Raw genomic sequence first — 7,651 nt, forward strand, 5'->3', positions numbered from 1 at the left:
GACTATTCATGTTTTATTTTTCGAGGGCTTTCAACGTTGTGTAGGAAACGTACACATATATCCAATGTTGTGTCGTTATGCAAACACAGATTACATCCTGGTTGGTATTTGACTCCGCCTATTATTTCCAAGTGGTTGATAAAACGAGTAATACCTAGTAGTACCTCTTTGTGCGAATGTAATAGTGGTAGTTTTACAGGGATACTGTCTCCCACCATAAGTATGGGGAATCATCACCACTGGCTTTTGGCCACCACTGAAGTGAACACTGCCCAACACTGGTTGAACAGGGAGACACTTACCTGGCTTTCAATTTGAAATGTCATTCTGTTCACCTTATTTGAAGGGCATTTAGTAATTCTTATTTTCTTTTTCAATTAAAACGGGTACAAAATATAGCTGTTATGATAAAGTGTTTTAAAAGACAACAGAGAAGATGCGTTTATTAGACTAAATATTGTCTTTGGGGTATACCTGGACCTTTTAAACATGTTTGCTTTTAAGCTTGCCATTCTAAAGTGGAATGCTTGTGGACCAGTAGATATTTGAGAATCTTCCACACGTGATGCGATACAAAATGGCCAGGAGATGTCCATTAGTGGAGAGCATCGAGTGTTTTCCCACATGCCTACGTGCTGGTTTACTTATAGTTTTTGGGTTTCCTTCCAACACACCAAGTACTCATTAAAGGATTTGGTGAAACATCCCAATCGAGCGTTTTCCACTTCTTCGCTAAAGCAGCAGATGTTGCACTACAGATTCCAAAGAACTGGAAATCGACTGTGTGCAGCGCACACAGCCGTGACCTCGTGGCCTCATGTGGCATACCGGCATTGGGTTTCTCAAAGCGGAGCGGTGCACAAACAAGCCACACACTCTACACCTCTTTATTCCTCACACCGCACGAGTCTGCCAGGAGTTGTGCTCTACATTTATGCGCCAATTCCCAAATGATGTAAAGGGAGTCCCTGGGTTACGGAAGGTTTAGGTTCCTGAGAACGATCCGTCCCCTGAATTTTCCATATGTCGGAAACTGAACAATTTTCCCACAAAATCAGGATTAAATCCCATAACCGGAAATAGTTGTACCTCCCCTACCCGATTACTAGGTTCGTTTCCTCTCAGTATTTCACTTGGGTGTGGAAATAGTTAAAGGATGTTAGCTTTACTGTGATGCGTGCATGTATAGCATTAGCTATACATGCACGCTTCACAGATAAGAAATGTGCTATTATATTCAAAAGTAGAACATATGGCCCGGTTTCATGACAAAAAATGCAAACAGATATATATCATTTGTGCGTAGTGTATTATCACGACTAATTGGCTGTGTCGGGTGGTGGCGGGTTTAACGACACATTTATATTTACGCGATCTAAACCAATAAAACCACTGTTATGGATAATATTGGTCGCCAAAGCCTACGTGTTAAAGATAATGTGTATACACCTGTAAAAGCAGCAGGCCAGGAATGCACACATTCGCTCAATAATGCACGAACAATGATAATAACGTGCAAAATTAGGATATTGGCTCTTGGATTAACAGAAGAATGCTGTCATGTGATTACCCCATAAAAGGTAGAACAACATACTTCGGTTTGTTCATGCGTGAGACTCATGTACAGAGATAAACTAAGGCAACTGAAATATTCTCGGGATTCACTATGCATGCCTGAGTCACAAAGGCAGTGGGAGAGTCTTTGGGAACAGCTGTTGAAATACGGCGCAAGCTGCAATCTTGTTGCCGCCAGAGGGCAGCACAGACAAACGGTTGTGGCTAAACAGCCACGCGGTTGCAATTTAAAGGCAAAAAAAAACATCTAAATTAATATTTACTTTGTTTGGCTCAAATCGCGTGATCACATTGCTAATATGTACCTTACACCCTTATCCACCCGAAACAATTCGAAAAAGTTAAATCAGGTGAACAAACGCGCAGATGTTTATTACTGCAGCACACCGGTATGCTGAAGAGCAATGCACAACATTTAACAATTATATTCGACGTGTTCGCTGGTAATCACATCCAGCATCACCGGGTGATCCTCAGAGTTGAACTCTTGCAGGAGATGATGATTGCCAGAGTTTAACTATTTGTTTCCAGCGTGCTTTAAAGTTCCTGTGGTGTTGCGATTTCTCGTCATTTGCAGGATTGAACTATAAAAGTTTGTTTGGCCACGTTACCATGTAAGGAGTTGGAAACGATGAGGAGTAATGTTGATAGGTTAACTCCTGAGAGCGAGATTCACACGTTGTGTAGGCACAGAGTGGCCCGGCCGGATCACACGGAGCTTTGGTCGTACAGAATTTGTCAAAAGAGCGGTATTTGCATTCAAAGGTGCAGGAAATAAGATGAGTGCACAAATAACGAAGGAAGAATTAGACACAGGCACATGCCATTTTCATTTGCTCAAGATGCACGCGATTTGACAGTTTGTCAAATGTCATGACATTCGCAAGATAGCACGTCATTCGTTCATCATGCATAGTCAGCGAAGGACCGTTGTGCCAAACGTGTGACCTGTTGCGACAACATTCACATAAACTGCTCTTGCTAACACACACTGGCGTCTCAAGTGATTTGTTTGATCCACGTATCACGGGGGCGACCACGGGGGTGGCGCCATGCGTTTGAGGGTCGCAGTCCAATTCGAATGTCGACCGCCAACCGCCAACTTAAGTGCGCAATTTGCTGGAGATTGCGTGTTAAGACGAGGCGACGTGTCCAAAAAGTGACACCACGTCTCCATCGAACGAAGCTCTCGATCGATAGGAGACCAGTCGCAGATACAATGGTGACATTTCTGACAAAGTCGAACCATCGGGTGCCAAGAAGGCATCTTTGGCATCGCATACGGAAGGACTACAACCGATCCAAATCAGCTTGCACCTGCACAAAGAAAAAAAAGCGTACATTTAAGATCATGACAACATAAAGGCCACCTTTAAAGCTAAATATAATTGTTGTTATGTAATATCCTTTGAATAAAAAACAATATTTAGGTTTAAAAATATGTTTTTTTCTCTCCTGCAATTAATTTGAATGGTAATTTATTTAAAATATTCACAACTCTTCTTTATGATCTGCCCAAGTGTAAGTAACAATGGTATGGCTACATCTGCTCCCTCCTCTTAAATGAACATCTATCTGTTTACCATATTCAGACAGCGAAGACAACTCGGTGGCTACCAAGGTAACTACATTTCTAGTGCTGGTCTTTCAAATGAAAGCACATTGCATACAGAACACACAGTTCCTGACAGCAGGGCAGCGTGTGATTAATGGCGTTTGATACGCCAGGTAGACTCATTCAAATTAGATAGGCAAACGCAAATACACACCAGGACATACCAGTGTCTCACAGAAATGCTTCCTGCATGCAAACTATCCTTAGAAATAAAACAAATGTTCCTCCAGCCCTAGCAATGTCAACGGTTTATACACGGAATTTGAAGCAGTTGGCAATGTTTGCATCGCTCATATAGTTTCTGCTACGAATAATAAATAACTCAGATATGCGAGCAAACAAATTTGTATTCACTTTTATAATTTGATAATTTGCATGATACAGGTCAGTGAGTCTTATTATCTGAGTTTCCGAGTTGATGTGGCGGGTGGGGGAGGGATACTATCATCCTCGTTTTTACCACTCACGTTATTTTATTTTATTTAACACAGGTAAAAGGATGCATTCATGCTTTTGGTCATCACTGCAGGGTCACCCATCCACACATAAATGCATCTGCTGGAATAGGTTGGATTTGGTTCTAGTTTGACATATTGTTAATGGATCATATAACCTATTGACACTCGGACAAACTCTATAGTCTAACCAGTCGTTAAGCTCATTAAGCCATGTCCACGAGAATTACATTTTGCAAGAGACTTATCGAAGCAGTAATGCTGATGAAATTATCAATAAATTGTGTTAACTTTAAAGCTGCTTTATGTCATCCTTGTGCACGAGCCTTGAGTATTGGCAACAATAAACAATGCATAGATACCCAATGCAGAGCCGGACACGAGTACTCATGGGGCTCTCAGAGTTCCAGTTTCTGAATGAAAAACTCCACAAATAACTATTTGTTGAGCGAACTGGCTGCGGGACCACCTACGCAGGAACCTTCATAGCGAGCGCTGTACACACATACAGCATTTGAGAGCACTTCATTGTTTAAAAAATTAACCCGTAAAAACAAAGTTTTTCACTCTAAATCCTTTATATGCGTGGCGGCTAGAGTCCTTTCGTCCTCTGGCTTGAGATGGCTGCCACCTATGGGTCAGATGATTGTCTGCCAGCATTAAGCAATTGGTAATTAAATATTTAAAAAAAATTCCCTAAACAGTGTAAAATTTTGGAAAAAAAATTTCACTAAAATTAATTGTCACGCACAACGAGTCTGTGTGGAAAATGTCAGCTCGATTGGATCACGGGAAGTGGGTTTAAAAACGACCGAAAGATTTGCACGGTCGTAAGCAAGAAAGCAAGCACGCAAGCACGCAATCAAGCAAGCAAGCGAACTTAATATAAAGGATTTAAAAATATATTCGCCTGTGGAGGACGCGGGGATCGATCCCGCGACCTTTGGCATGGGAAGCAAGGGCACTACCAACTGCGTTACTCCGCCACGGCCTGTGGAGGGGTTACGCTCTGGGCTCTTACACTCTGACGTTCAGCCAAAGCCATAAATGCGTTCTATTTGAATATATGTAAAATATTTTTTTTTTGCCTAAAAAGTGTAAAATTTTGGGATTTTTTTTTCACGAACAATAATTGTCTGGCACAACGAGTCTGTGTGGAAAATGTCAGCTCGATTGAATCACGGGAAGTGGGTTATAAAACGACCGAAAGATTTGCACGGTCCTAAGCAAGCACGCAAGCAAGCAAGCACGCGAACTTAATATAAAGGATTTAAAAAAAGGTTAAAAACAAGTTTTTCAATGCACACACTTTTATTGGCACTAAAGTAAAAAAATATATATTTTACCACGGAAATTAATACAATTTGACGTGCTAAATAAAAGTGGGTGGCTTGCATAAAGAAAATTATGGTAATCAACGTACATTATACATGCACCTAATCCATGCACATTGTTCTTGTATCCCCTTTCATTTGTGTACACTAAAATAGCAGTACCTGTCATTGTCTACTCACAGGTAATCCCCATTAACGTATGGTAACCTGGATAGACATGCATGTAAACAATGTATTATACTGGTAGGAACCTCCTGGTTACACCAGCCCACAGGGGATTATTGTGTCCGTCCGTCCGTCGTGCATCCAAAAAAGGGAGGGGTGGGGCTGGGTGGAGAGGGGAGGGTGGGGAGGGGCTGGGAGGGGAGGGTGGGGAGGGGCTGGGTGGGGAGGGGAGGGTGGGGAGGGGCTGGGTTGGGTGGTGGCTGGTGGGAGGAGTGGGGCTGGGTTGGGAGGGGCTGGTCACCCCGTGGTGCCCTTATAAAACTCAACGTTTAACCTACTCACGCCGGCTTGTGCCCGCCCTCACAGTCGGCCATATTTGCGGAATACACCATGCCGCCGTTGACCCTGGCCATTGACCGAGCAACCCAACGTTCCTACCAGCTCCCTCCGCAGGAATGTGTTTTAATTATTCGTTTCCAAGCAGCACTAAGTGTATAGCTATCCGAACGGTTCAAAAACAGATTTCTTCTTTGGTTTTTTCGGTAAAGTCACGTATAAAGATAAAATAATAAATTAAATAATAGCATACGACGTTTCGATTGCAACACAAGCAATCATCATCAGGTATAATGAAATAGCGACATAGAATCTAACCAGAGAACTATAGACAGACATATAAGCAGACAGATATCACCAAGATACATAGAGAGAGCAAACCCAGGTACAGAGAGGGGTGATCGTCTCTGTACCTGGGTTTGCTCTCTCTATGTATCTTGGTGATATCTGTCTGCTTATATGTCTGTCTATAGTTCTCTGGTTAGATTCTATATCGCTATTTCATTATACCTGATGATGATTGCTTGTGTTGCAATCGAAACGTCGTATGCTATTATTTAATTTATTATTTTATCTTTATACGTGACTTTACCGAAAAAACCAAAGAATAATTCCTGCAGTCACGAAAGCTCCAAAATTAAAACAGATTTCTCTCAATTTCGATAGATTATCCAATTAGTCTTAGCCAGTTGTAACTAATTTTGCACGTAACTTTAACAGTATCAAAATCAATTGAGTGTCCTTGTTGGCACGCGTGTTCTACCACTACCGACAGTTATATTTGGGAGTATTTAATATTCCTTTGCTGTTCTTTTAGTCTCGTGGTGATCATTCGTCCTGTCTGCCCAACATAGCATTTTCCACAAGAACAAGTAATCCGATACATACCTTCTGTTGATAGATTCGGTAATACAACTTTAGTACCAGATGTTAGTTTCTATATTTTACGTCCCATGTCAAATCTGACTTGTTTTTCCAAAATATGGCTAGTTTATGATTTACTCCTGCAGGGCATGGTTGGTGTATTTAATGTAGGTCAGTAATGTTTGTACAAACAATGATTATGATGTCCAAATCCTGTAGCTCGACTTTGGGTCATTGGGACAACTAGCGGGTGATATTATCCGCAGAAACTCATTGCGACTGCTAATGGCTGAGTAGTGCTCTTCCTGCCATATTCCACAGAGTATTGCACTTCATGTAGTGACGCTTTTAGTAACTATTCGACTACAGCCCTTAAAACAGGAATTGTATTAACTAGTGACTGATGAGTGTTCAGTGAGTGGTGAGAGCAAGAGTAAGCAGCGTCAAGCAAGTGGTGAGTGTGAAGTGAATGATGTATGTCAGTTTTAGTGTGTCAGATGAGTTCCAGGTGAGTGGTGATTGTCTGGTAAGGTTCAGCTGAATAGTGATGGTCAGGCGTGTCGTGAGTGTGGTGAATGTAAGTATTGGTTGAGCGCAAGATGAGTGGTGAGTGGTGTTAGGTGTCTGGAGATACGTCCACTGGTCATTTAATAAAATCTGAATTTTCTTTGCATTTTTTTTTATTTTGCACTAATACAAAATACTGTATACACCATAAGACCAGAAATATATGGAGCTCACTGCAGTATGATGAATCCAGAAAAACACATCAGATATATTAGTAATTTTAAAATACATTATCTTTACAATGATGTATCACCCTGAATCAACTCTCTTCCCACAATACACCATGATATATCCTGACCCAATCCTAACTCAATTGATATTGGACTGTACATGTGCACCAACCAAACCATTTAAAGGTAGTCCAATGGTCCGGTGAGCTTGTAGCTCCAATTGTTGCTTGAGAATACATAATTTTTAAACTAAGTGGATAATGTAAAAATGTAGCATTTATATGCAATGTTGTTTAACAATGACTACACAAAGGTAGCGTATTTTAAATTGGTGTGTAAAGTGCAGTGTTATGGTGGCACTTCAAAGTTGCTAACTGTCTGATCTAAATGCTAAATTGTGTCAGCGTCAATAACATCGGTAACATGTCTGGCATGGCCATACAAAGACACTGAATCGAACCACACATTATATGCTCACAAGCCTAGTCCTACATTAAAACATGCAATACCCGTAACTAGAAACTGTAATTATAGTATTAGTGGTAGCATTGATGCAAAGAGCGTGAAGCT

Source organism: Lampetra fluviatilis, chromosome 4 (assembly GCF_964198595.1).
Source record: "Lampetra fluviatilis chromosome 4, kcLamFluv1.1, whole genome shotgun sequence".
NCBI lineage: Eukaryota > Metazoa > Chordata > Hyperoartia > Petromyzontiformes > Petromyzontidae > Lampetra > Lampetra fluviatilis.